The 13,772-nt window shown below is 39.3% G+C and overlaps 1 protein-coding gene across 4 annotated transcripts in view; it reads left to right on the top strand.

Moving 5' to 3' along the window:
• KMT2C (lysine methyltransferase 2C) overlaps nt 1-13,772 on the top strand; it is a 293,733-nt gene that overhangs the window by 91,082 nt on the left and 188,879 nt on the right. The gene's annotated exons all lie outside the window — the stretch shown is intronic.

The raw sequence follows: 13,772 nt of genomic DNA, 5'->3' as shown, positions 1-13,772 counted from the left end.
TTCCTCTTTGATTTCTTTTTTTTTTTACAGTACGCAGGCCTCTCACCGTTGTGGCCTCTCCCGTTGCGGAGCACAGGCTCCGGATGCACAGGCTCACCAGCCATGGCTCATGGGCCCAGCCACTCCGCGGCACGTGGGATCTTCCTGGACCGGGGCACGAACCCGTGTCCTCTGCATTGGCAGGAGGACTCTCAACCATTGCGCCACCAGGGAAGCCCCTCTTTGATTTCTTCAGTGATCTCTTGGTTATTTTGTAACGTATTGTTTAGCCTCCATGTGTTTGTGTTTTTTACGTTTTTTCCCCTGTAATTGATTTCTAATCTCATAGCGTTGTGGTCAGAAAAGATGCTTGATATGATTTCAGTTTTCTTAAATTTACTGAGGCTTGATTTGTGACCCAAGATGTGGTCTGTCCTGGAGAATGTTCTGTGCGCACTTGAGAAGAAAGTGTAATCTGCTGTTTTTGGATGGAATGTCCTATAAATATTAATTAAATCTATCTGGTCTGTTGTGTCATTTAAAGCTTCTGTTTCCATAGTAATTTTCTGTTTGGATGATCTGTCCATTGGTGTAAGTGAGGTGTTAAAGTCCCCCACTATTATTGTGTTATTGTTGATTGCCTTTTTTATAGCTGTTAGCAGTTGCCTTATGTATTGAGATGCTGCTATGTTGGGAGCATATATATTTATAATTGTTATATCTTTTTCTTGGATTGATCCCTTGATGATTATGTAGTATCCTTTCTTGTCTCTTGTAACGTTCTGTATTTTAAAGTCTATTTTATCTGATATGAGTATTGCTACTCCAGCTTTCTTTTGATTTCCATTTGCATGGAATATCTTTTTCCATCCCCTCACTTTCAGTCTGTATGTGTCCCTAGGTCTGAAGTGGGTTGCTTGTAGATAGCATATATATGGGTCTTGTTCTTGTATCCATTCAGTGAGCCTGTGTCTTTTGGTTGGAGCGTTTAATCCATTCACATTTACGGTAATTATTGATATGTATGTTTCTATTACCATTTTCTTAAATGTTTTGGGTTTGTTTTAGTAGGTCCTTTTCTTCTCTTGTGTTTCCCACTTAGAAAAGTTCCTTTAGCATTTGTTCTAGAGCTGGTTTGGTGGTGCTGAATTCTTTTGCTTTTCTGTAAAGCTTTTGATTTCTCCATCACATCTGAATGAGATCCTTTCTGGGTAGAGTATCTTGGTTGTAGGTACTTCCCTTTCATCACTTTAAATATGTCATGCCACTCCCTTCTGGCTTGTAGTATTTTCTGCTGAGAAATCAGCTGTTAACCTTATGGGAGTTCCCTTGTATATTATTTGTTGTTTTTCCCTTTCTGCTTTCAGTAATTTTTCTTTTTCTTTAATTTTTGCCAGTTTGATTACTATGGGTCTTGGCATGTTTCTCCTTGGGTGTATCCTGTATGGGACTCTCTGTGCTTCCTGGACTTGGGTGGCTATTTCCTTTCCCATGTTAGGGAAGTTTTCAACTATAATCTCTTCAAATATTTTCTCAAGTCCTTTTTTTTCTCTCTTCTCCTTCTGGGACCCGTATAATGCGAATGTTGCTACGTTTAATGTTGTCCCAGAAGTCTCTTAGGCTGTCTTCAATTCTTTTTTCTTTATTCTGTTCCACAGCCATGAATTCCACAATTCTGTCTTCCAGGTCACTTATCCGTTCTTCTGCCTCAGTTATTCTGCTATTGATTCCTTCTAGTGTATTTTTCATTTCAGTTATTATATTGTTCATCTCTGTTTGTTATTTAATTCTTCTAGGTCTTTGTTAAACATTTCTTGCATCTTCTCGATCTTTGCCTCTATTCTTTTTCCGAGGTCCTGGATCATCTTCACTATCATTCTGAATTCTTTTTCTGGAAGGTTGCCTATCTTCACTTCATTTAGTTGTTTTTCTGGGGTTTTATCTTGTTCCTTCATCTGGTACATAGCCCTCTGCCTTTTCATCTTGCCTATCGTTCTTTGAATGTGGTTTTTCTTCCACAGGCTGCAGGATTCTTTTCTCTGCATTCTAATATGTGCTAGTTTATGTAAATTTTGGGCAACACTTGAATAGAATGTATAGTCTGTTTTGTTTCCTTGGGTCGTGTATGAAAGTTGATATCCATTTATTAGAGTCTACCAGCCAGGATATTGTTATTAAAAGTAAAATAACTCGGGGCTTCCCTGGTGGCACAGTGGTTAAGAATCTGCCAGCCAGTGCAGGGGACACAGGTTCAAGCCCTTGTCTGGGAAGATCCCGCATGACGTGGAGCAACTAAACCCGTGCGTTGCAACTACTGAGCCTGCGCTCTAGAGCCCGCAAGGCACAAGTACTGAGCCTGCAAGCCACAACTACTGAAGCCCACATGCCTAGAGCCCCTGCTGTGCAACAGAGGAAGCCACTGCAGTGAGAAGCCCGCACATCACAACAAAGTGTAGCCCCCACTCGGTTCAACTAGAGAAGGCCTGCACACAGCAACCAAGACCCAACACAGCCAAAAATAAAAAAATTAAAAATTAAAAAAAAAAGTAAAATAATTCAAATTCGAAGAAAGAATGAAATCTATGGGTCATGTACTGTCATGTTCAGAGATCAGATGGGTTTGAGTTGGCTTAAGTCAGCCTCACTATTGTCACAAAATTCCTGGTTCATTGTATCTCTCTGCCTTTTTTTTAGTCAGCTGCATCCTATGGCTGGCTCCCCTTGATGGAAGATGGTTGCCTGCAAACTTGGGTACCACATGATTTCTTGTCCATATCCCTGGAGAGGGAGCGTGACTCTGTATCAGCTAAACAGAATTGGAGGACCAGTTTTTATCATATGTCAATTGCTGATCCAGTCTGTTTCAAAAGTAAACCAATCTCTGGTATCCAAGTACCATAGTCATAGTTCACACCTAGAGTTAGGAATAGGAGCGGCATGATGGCTTCAGTGGCAGAGAGGCATGAAGTGGTGCCGAGGGGGCACTGTGCAGGTCATGGTTATAGATTCTGTTTGGGGGTCCTCCACTTGCTTCTTAACGTTTTATCTGCTTCCTTTGTTAAGGGCTGGGGCAGCTTATATTTTCTTCTGCTTTGATTGAGCTGCATTGATCTGTAGAATCCATCCTTCATTTCAAAAATGGTTTTTTCCATAGAATCTTTGAATATTTTTTTCCATTCAGTGTATTTTCCTTGTTAAGTAGTAGTAATTATGCATATTTGTTGTATGTGTTATTCTTTTTCTTTGACTAATCTTCTTTCATCTTCACTGTTTTAGATTCTTCTGTTTTCTCCAGTGCATCCACCACATCCCAACATTGTCTTCAGAGTTACTGTTGCTTCATGTGATCCTCTTGTTTTCAGTTCTGCAGTTATTTTGATTTCTTCAGTTTCTTTGCTCCAGCTCACACTCAACGTAGTAGTGATTAGTGGTAGTTGAGGTTCTGGAGCCACACTGCCTGTGTTTGAATTCAAACTCCTCTGCTTATTGTGTTTTTGAGCAAAGTTCCTTGACCTCTTATCTTGCCTCCTCATCTGTAAAATGGAGATGATGATAGTAGCTGTGTTTTGGGGCTACCCCGCCATGGGTCCCTTGCACCTGACACATCTTGTGTATGCCAGCAATGGAAGGCCTTGGCCACTCCTTACCTGGGCCTTTTCTCAGGGTTGTGTTTGCAGTGAGCAACCTTGAAGAATGAGGTCGTGTCTCCCTCTGGGACAAAGAGCAGGTTGTTTAATGCTTTTACTATAAAAGCAGTGGTTTCCCACACTCTTTGTTCCTTGTAATACAGTTCACTGAGAGTGCAGGAGTCCATTTGGGCCCATGGTTTTGCCCCCGTGACACTTGGGGGCCCGAAGGGAACTGACAACAGTATCCTCATGCTTCTGCTGCTTGCTGTGCAGTGAGTAATACAGTCCTTTTGTCTTTGATCCAGGAGTCTTGTGTCTTCTGCCAGCATCCATGAAACAGTAACAGACTAACTTATTAGCTTGTGTAAAGTCCTAGGCCAGGCAGCCGTCTTCATAAGGTTGTTGTGAAGTTTAAATGAGTTAATGCGTTTAACCACCTACAACATTGCCTAGGACATAGTAAGCACTTACTAAATGTTAGCCATGAAGATGTCTCTTTAAATATCCTCATATTATTTGCATTGGATTTTTAGGCCTAAATAAAGATAAGGCTCAGAAGAAGATTAACATTGCTATAAATATCCATTATTACATGGTGAAGATGTATATTGTAATTTGTTGGGTTTATTTAGTTTCTTTTATTAGTTGTGAAAAATGAGTATCCATTAAAAACACATTTTTAAGAAGTCATATAGAAAAACTAAAGGAAATATTTTTAACTAAATAAAATATCCAGAGAGCAGTTGTATTTTGACAGTTAGTATCCTAATTAATGTCGCTGTGGTTTTGAGGTCTTGATAAGTATCGGAGTCTTTTTCTTAATTCTTTTGTGCTTACATTAAAAAATCATATTAAAAGTATAATAGTAATGTATATTTGTGAAAATTTATGAAACTATGGGTAAGTATAAAGAGAATAAGTTAGCTGTAGAAGTGTTAGCTTCTAGGGACCCACTGTTTGACATTCTTTTGTATTTATTTATAGTTGCTTACATTTTAATGTCTTTACATGCCCTCTGAAAGTGGTGACTATCCTGATATTAATGAGTGTCAAGTAGTTTAATGAATAAAGATAGAATAAGTAAAATATTTGCTATTTATCATGTGCCAGTTCTTTAGCTTTAGAGCACAGTCTGGATGTAGTAGATACATTAGACTCAGTGAGCCCCACACCACTGGAAAACGTAACTGTTGGGATGCAGACTTTTTTTTGAGCACCACTGTTCAAAAGAAGGAAAGGACATGATTACACAATTTCTTAGATATACGTTCTTTTGTAGTCTTAGTACTATAAAGGAAGCAAGGAAAGTATTGCCAGTTCTGGGGAGGTAAAGGAAGTTAGGAGAGAGAAAAATAATTTTTATTCTACTTAGTAGTTGACTAAATCATAGAAGCATGCGTATGGTTTGGATAACTAGTAGAAAAATGGATGTTCGTGTTGACTAACGTAATTACCAAATATTAGCCCATTTAAAAATTTATATTTTTCTGTGCTTTTTCTAATTTATGTGTTTGTGTATAATAAGATTTATCTGCTTGCTTTGTATTACACAATGTTTAATTAATCAGTTAATTAAACAATTACTGAACATCATCCAGGTTGTGTGATAGGCTCTGGTTTGTAAAACAGATAAAGTAGCTGCTTTCATAGAGTATATAGTCTAGTGGGGTGCTGTCTAGTGGTACACTTTTTCCCGTCACTGACCCCTATGGCAGACCCTTTTCCAAATAATGTTTTAAAACTAATAAAATAAAATTGCAAAGATAAATAGTTATATTGAAATATTACCAAAATAGAAAAAAGCCAAATTTGTAATTTCATAATGTGTTCTTTATTTATTCTTAAATCATAAAATCTAATTTATAATTATGGTAATTTTGAAGTAGTGATGAGGGTAAGTGATATTTTGGGGATATCTGCAAGCATTGAATGTGATAAATTATCTGCTTTCTATTGGTGACAGAGACATGAGTATGGCTGTACAACTCTGCTTGTGCGTATATTCATGATGAAATGGGTTTATTTTAAAATTTTAAATCTCAGAGGTCAGTATAAATAAAGATGTAATTTCTCCCTCCAGCATGCTAGAACCCCTGATTAAATACAATCTAAAAATTAAAAGATAGGATGCTTTGCTTTTAATTTATTTTATTTTTTAAAATTGAAGTATAGTTGATTTACAGTGTTGTGTTAGTTTCTGGTGTACAGCAAAGTGATTCAGATATATATATATATATATATCTTTTTCATATTCTTTTCCTTTATGGTTTATTAAAGGATATTGAATATAGTTCCCTGTGCTATACAATAGAACCTTGTTGTTTATCCATCCTATGTATAATAGCTTGCATCTGCTAATCCCAAACTCCTAATCTGTCCCCCCTGCTGAACCATAAGTCTGTTCTCTATGTCTGTGAATCTGTTTCAGTTTCATAGATAAGTTCATTTGTGTCATATTTTAGATTCCACATATAAGTGATATCATATGTTATTTGTCTTTCTCTTTCTGACTTACTTCGCTTAATATGATAATCTCTAGGTATATCTGTGTAGCTGTAAATGACATTATTTCATTCTTTTTTATGGCCGAGTAATATTCCATTGTATGTATATACCACATCTTCTTCATCCAATCATTATTTAGTTTGTTTCCCTGTCTTGGCTGTTGTAAATAGTGCTGCTGTGAACATAGGGGTGCATGTCTTTTCAAATTATAGTTTTGGCTGGATATATGCCCAGGAGTGGAATTGCTAGATCATATGGTAACTCAAGTTTTTTGAGGAACCTCCATACTATTTTCCATAGTGACTGCACCAGTTTACATTCCTACCAACAATGTTCCCTTTTCTCCACACCCTCTTCAGCATTTGTTATTTGTAGACTTTCTGATGATGGCCGTTCTGACTGCCGTGAGGTGGTACCTCATTGTAGTTTTGATTTGCATTTCTCTAATAACTGGCGATGTTGAGTAAAAAGATAGCGTGCATTGAAGGGATGCACTGTGTATTGGTAAGGAGGCCATAATTGGACTCTAGAATATTTTTGACATCTTATAGTCTATTACGCTGTCATGTTGGTGAGTTTGCTGAATATATTTGTAGGATACATACAGCTCTTTCAAAGAATTATTTAACCTTTGGGGGGAAATTTCATATTGACCAAGATCAAAATATTTTATTTCCATGAACTTTGCTGTGAAGTAAATGTTCTTACTACTTTATAATTTTATTCAGTAGTGCTTAAGAAGTAAAGAGAAAAACTCTATATTTTCAACTTTCATCTCATTCTTCATATTCAACAAATGATTCCTCAGTAACATGGTCCTAGTAAAATATTAACATTTCGGTTTAACATGAATTTATTCATAAAACTTATGAGCTATGATCAGATCAGATATTGTACCAGGCAGTGTGTAGTAGTGGAAAGCGCACCTTTGGGCTTCGGAGTTACACAAATCTGATTGTGTATCCCAGCTTTGCTTCCTGTTAGCTATGTGACCTCAAGCTTGTTTAACTTTCAGACTTAGTTTCCTTATCTTTTTTTAAAAATAAATTTATCTATCTATCTATCTATCTATGGCTGTGTTGGGTCTTTGTTGCTGCGCGGGCTTTCTCTAGTTGCGGTGAGCGGGGCTACTCTTCGTTGTGGTGCACGGCCTTCTCATTGCGGTGGCTTCTTTTGTTGCGGACACGGGCTCTAGGCTTGCAGGCTTCCATAGTTGTGGCACGTGGGCTCAGTAGTTGTGGCCCGCAGTCTCTAGAGCGCAGGCTCAGTAGTTGTGGCACTTGGGCTTAGTTGTTCCGCGGCACGTGGGATCTTCCTGGACCAGGGAACGAACCCATGTCCCCCTGCATTGGCAGGCAGACTCTTAACCACTGCACCACCAGGGAAGTCCAGATATTCCTCTGTTTTTTTTTTCTTTGTTGATCTTTACAACTTATTGGTTTTTTAAACTTCTTTTTTTTCTTACATCTTTATTGGAGTATAATTGCTTTACAATATTGTGTTAGTTTCTGCCGTATAACAAAGTGAATCAGCTATACATATAGATATATCCCCATATCCCCTCCTTCTTGCGTCTCCCTCCCACCCTCCCTATCCCACCCCTCTAGGTGGTCACAAAGCATCGAGTTGATCTCCCTGTGCTATGCGGCTGCTTCCCACTAGCTATCTGTTTTACATTTAGTAGTGCAGATATGTCAGTGCCACTCTCTCACTTCATCCCAGCTTACCCTTCCCCCTCCCCGTGTCCTCAAGTCCATTCTCTACATCTGCGTCTTTATTCCTGTCCTGCCCCTAGGTTCTTCAGAACCAATTTGTTTTTAATTCCATATATATGTGTTAGCATATGGTATTTGTTTTTCTCTTTCTGACTTACTTCAGTCTGTATGACAGACTCTAGGTCCATCCACCTCACTATGAATAACTCAATTTCGTTTCTTTTTATGGCTGAGTAATATTCCATTGTATATATGTGCCACATATTCTTTATCCATTTGGAATATAATTGCTTTACAGTGTTGTGTTAGTTTCAGAGATTACTCTTTTTTAAAAGAGAAGAATTAAGTGAGAGAACTATTAGGCACACTTACACTTGTCCTTTTAGTTTCAGCTGGGCTTCTGATACTTTTCTGAAGCCTTTCTAAATTATATTTTCCACCTCTTCCCTTAACTCCCATGATACCTTGTACCTCCATCATGTCAGTGATTGTGTCCTGTTGCCATCATTTGCTATTTCCTGAATAGATCCATTAAGCATAGGGATCCTGACTCTTTTTTTTCCCTATTAAAGAGTTGTTTTCTCATATGTACCCTGATAAACACAATAAAATAGACTGTATTTTTGTGCTACCATTGGACTAGAATGTGTGGTACATAGTAGTTACCCAAAATTTTGTTTGGTAAAAAAATCATTCTAAAGCAATGATTTATTGAATCCCTAGCAAACAGCCAGGAGGTGCTAAATAAATGTTCTGTTTATTCCTGTTACTTCCCACAATACAGTTTAATAATGTGTGATCTGGTGGGTGATATCCAACTAGATGGAAAGTAAATACATAGTTATAGTATGTGAGTGTAGGTAATCAGAGTAGCAGCTACATACGTACACTTACTGTATACTTAGGGCGTTAGGCTAAGTGCCCAGTGTATTCTCTTTTTTGATCCTCAGAGACAGTTTTATAGTAGCTGGCATTAGCTATCTGTTAAATGATTAGCAAACTGAAATTGAGATGAGGTTAATTAAGCAAGTTGTGAAGGTCACATTGCTAGCAAATGACTGAGATATGATGCAAATTCTGGACCATTTGACTGCAAGCCTTTGATTTTAACTAAAGCAGCAAAACAGCCTTTGCTATTAATTTTAAACTTTTTTGTGTCATAGAACCAACTATTTAGGATTAATCCTAAGTAAGGGTAAGAGTCATGGGAGGTGGAATGGCATTGTGTAAGGGCACGGTTAGAGCTAATTTACAGTTGTGTCCCATTTACCTATGTATCTACAAAGGTTTGCCTAGAGTGCACACGCTATCCAAGTTCTCTTAGGTTCTTTAGTGTAGTTACCACCCACATGTGACACCTGGTGGTTTGAGTTTACACACAAGTAGGTGCTTTGAATAAAACCACCCCACTCTGATCATCCCCAGGGTTGGAGAGGACTCCATCTTTCTGGTTTTAGAGCATTTTGAGACCAACTGGCTTTGTCAGTATTTTAGGTCAGGTTCAAAATAAGGAGAAAGGTACACTGGAGATTTTGTATCAAAGAAAAATATAACCCTTAAATTTTTAATTTTTTTTAAAATTTATTTTTGGCTGTGCTTCACGTCTTGTGGGATCTTATTTCCCTGACCAGGGATTGAACCTGGGTCCTCAGCAGTGAAAGCTCGGAGTCCTAACCACTGGACCACCAGGAAATTCTCAACACTTAAATTTTCTTTTTAAAAAGTATGTGCTTGTTCTTATTTGCGCATTTCTGGACTGTAGTCATTTGGACAAATAGAATCCCATGAAAGGCAAAAACTGCAAAGTGGCACAGGTTGAAAGGCCAGCTTTCTTGCATTAGGCACAAGTACAGGATGGTGTTTGAGGCATTTTTATTAGTTAACTGCAGGTAGCCAAGTACTTGCATCAGAACCGTTCCCTCAGTTGTCTCTGGGTTCACAGTCATTTCATCCAGAGCATCTCTGGATGACATCTCTTGTTGGATATTTGGGTTTCATTTCAGCCAGAGTAGTCTGTTTCACATTCTGCTGCCAAACTCTGACAGTCTTTCGAAGACTTGGGCTAAGAGAGGAGAGGGACGTAAACACTAGTTTAATTGTCCTGCCTTGACTTTGACAGATAGTGAGACCTAACATTTCTACTAAATGAAGAGTGACAGCCAAAAGAAATAGGTTGTATTATTACATGTAGTTTCACATATTTAGGGATGCCTTTTTCTATTTCTATTTTGTGGCTGGAACTGTTCCCTAGGAAGCAGTTATAGGACTTTTCCTTGTTCCTTAAAAAACAAATGATTAAAACAACAAAATCCAAACCAAAAATAAGACCAAAACACACCAATCCTTATTGGATCTTTGGCAGATCCAGGTTAGAATCATGGGCAGAGCCAGTAGGAAAAATAGCTAGAGGAGAATATTCCTTTTTTTTTTTTTTTTTTTTTTTTTTAAGAAAAGAGAACTCTTAAAGCCTGCTTTACTACTGTCCTCCTTGTGGATCAGGCCTGTTCCTGGTCCCATTTCTTAAAAAAGAAAAAAAATCCCTTTGTCTGAATCTGTTTTTTTTCCCCTCTGAAATTTCAAAAGTTGTGTACCTGAAGACCTACCAACCCACCAATAACATTCATATTTAACCTTACTGTTTCTTTCTAGGTCTAATTTGAGAGAGAGAGAGAGAGAGAGACAGGCAGAGAGATTGTCCTCTTACTTACTTCCCCTTAGTTATAAACAATAAAGAAAACCCAAAGAATGTTTAAAGTGTTATGTGTTTTATTTTTCAGGGGGAGAAAAACAACAGAATACCTGAGATTGTGCCTCAATTTGCTAGAAGAAAAATTCTGATTAGAGGCCATAGTGGTGGTTAGCAACATATTAAGAGAGAACGGACAGGCCATACCTATTGGAGGGACCCTGATTTTGGGGGGGGGGGGAAATGCAGGCTAAATGGTGCTGGTTCTTAGGACAAACGTGTTCCCAGGGATGTGGTGACATGACCCTCATCCACCTGCCTCATTGTAAGCTTCTGAGGCCCTCTTCTTATTCCTCTTTTACAGTTCTCATTTCTTCTCTTGACTCTTACCCTTTCTTGTTACCTAGTAGTAGAAATGGTACAAAAAGGGCATACCCCACATGTGCTCTGGACATCTCTGGGTAGAAATGAAATGGTTCTTTAAAGGTGTTTTTATATATGGTCATTCTATAGTACTTTGAATATTATAGGCAGAGAGAATCTCTCAAGCCGTACTGTATTCCTTTCTGTCTTTGGTTGTAAAAGTGCTAGAGGGCAGGCAACGCAGAATAATTCCTGGCTCTCTCCAGATGCTTTCCCTAGAGCTCTGGAGGCAGCTGGTCTGCTTTTCAAGTTATTGCAGGTCACAGCACTACCATATATTTTGATACAGCATAAATGGTGTCAGTTGATTTCCAAACACTGCTATCACTGTTCTCTCACCTACTCACCAGCCCGCCTATTTTAAGTTTTTGTTAGGGCAGTGCTCCACACCTAATGCTGGTTTCTGTGTTAGAGCATGGGCTAAACTGATGGAACAGAGGTGTCCAAATACAGCAGTGGTTTAAATAAAACATTCATTTTTCTTCCGTGTAATATTTCTGAGAGTGAGCGGTCCAGGCTGATGGGGTGACTTTGCTCCCTGTGGTGTTTTTTTTTTTTTTTTTTTTTTTTTTTTTTTTTGCGGTACGCGGGCCTCTCACTGCTGTGGCCTCTCCCGTTGCGGAGCACAGGCTCCGGATGCGCAGGCTCAGCGGCCATGGCTCACAGGCCCAGCCGCTCTGCGGCACATGGGATCTTCCCGGACCAGGGCACAAACCCGTGTCCTCTGCATCGGCAGGCAGACTCTCAACCACTGCGCCACCAGGGAAGCCCTGCAGATCTTTTTATAATCCTTGTTTGATACAAATGTATTTTGTATTTGTAGATTTGATTCTATACCAATTTTGTGGCTAGAAGTAGGCAGGAGAGACACCGTGATTAATAGGCCCCACAAGCACTTAATTTATGGTCAACTTTTCTACTTCAGTTTTAAAAAGAAACATTTTATTTTATTTTATTTTAACATCTTTATTGGAGTATAATTGCTTTACAATGGTGTGTTAGTTTCTGCTTTATAACAGTGAGTCAATTATACATATACATATATCCCCACATCTCTTCCCTCTTGCATCAAAAATATGGAACACTTCACGAATTTGCGTGTCATCCTTGCGCAGGGGCCATGCTAATCTTCTCTGTATTGTTCCAATTTTAGTATATGTGCTGCCGAAGTGAGCACAAAAGAAACATTTTAAATAGGAAAACCAAAACCCTATGTTTGATGCCTCATTGCATCATTAATTTTAAGATTTGACAGGATTTACAATTGTTTATAATTATTTCTAACTAAAAAATTAATAGTTCTCAAAATTATTCATTTGTCAGAATAGTTCCCTAAAATTCATTTTGAATCTAGAAGACTTTGACAGGGAAGTCATGCTAATCTGAGAGGTAAGAAATCAGATTTGATGTGAAAGTGAGTGTTCAAGCTGCTAGATGTGCCTCGTATGCAGTTGAAGTATGGTCTGGAGCTCAGGACAGGAGGTAGGGTTAGGGATGTTGACTTAAAAGTCAGTAAGTCAGGGACTTCCCTGGTGGTGCCATGGTTAAGAATCCGCCTCCCAATGCAGAGGACACGGGTTTGATCCTTGGTCAGGGAACTAGATCCCACATGCATGCCGCAACTAAGACTTCACATGCTGCAACTAAGGAACCTGCCTGCCGCAACTAAGACCTGGCACAACCAAAAATAAATAAATTAAAAAAAAATCAGTAAGTTGGGCCTCCCTGGTGGCACAGTGGTTAAGAATCTGCCTGCCAGTGCAGGGGACACTGGCTCGAGCCCTGGTCCAGGAAGATCCCACATGTCACGGAGCAGCTAAGCCTGCGAGCCACAGCTACTGAAGCCCGTGTGCCTAGAGCCCGTGCTCCACAACAAGAGAAGCCACCGTGGTGAGAAGTCCCCGCACCACAACGAAGAGTAGCCCCCGCTTACCACAACTAGAGAAAGCCTGCGTGCAGCAACGAAGACCCAACACAGCCAAAAATAAATAAATAAATAAATTTATTAAGAAAACACACACACACAAAAGACGAGCACGTAAAGGACACGTAGAGAGCTGTACTCACGTTCAGAGGTCTCAGATCAGCTGAAGAGGCAGACACTAGACCGTTCAATTAATCTTTGTTAACAAACTCGTGAAGTATAGGTAGCTTTCTGATTTTATGGGGAGTGAATTGAAGCTGAGAGAGATGACGTCTACATAAAGTTGCCTAGTTTGTAGTTGGTGGAACTTGTCCTCATGACTCCAAAGCCCATAGTAATCCCTGATATCTCCCTGTGTTTAAGAGGTGAAAAGCATTTCACTAAAGAGGGAGTGAGTACTCCTTGGTGCCAGATGAATTTCTGGAGTGTTTGAAGGCTTGTGAGTAGCCCGGGATTATTTATTAGTTCTTTTGCCACCAGTGAGGTGGCGAGAACAGTGCTGTGGTTGGAGGATGGATGCCTTGTAGGAAGGGTCTGAGGTGGAGGGCAGCCACTCCAGAGTCCCATTGCATGAAATTTGGTGGTGAAAGGAAGAAAAGACAGGAGGAGCTTAAACGACTATAAGCTTTTCTTGTTGGTTGGTTGGTTGGTTTGTTTGGGGATAGTGGTGCAGAAAAGTATGTGTAAATTTCCAGTTAGAAAGGAAAGATGGAGCCAGGAGCGTGGGGTTGCATCAGGAGCGCTAGTGCAGGGATCATGCCTGTTAATGTCTAACAATACAGTGTGAGAGACAGGGTGGTGGATATGTTGTTTTATTTAAAGAGAGGAATGATATTAGGGGTAATGGTGTTTGGAAACCCTCTCAACAGTTAGGTTGCCTCCTAAGAAAGTATGTGTGAGGTGTTCGGGGT

This window comes from Stenella coeruleoalba (genome assembly GCF_951394435.1).
Source record: "Stenella coeruleoalba genome assembly, chromosome: 9".
In the NCBI taxonomy this organism is placed as follows: domain Eukaryota; kingdom Metazoa; phylum Chordata; class Mammalia; order Artiodactyla; family Delphinidae; genus Stenella; species Stenella coeruleoalba.
This window is presented reverse-complemented; position numbering and strand designations above follow the sequence as displayed.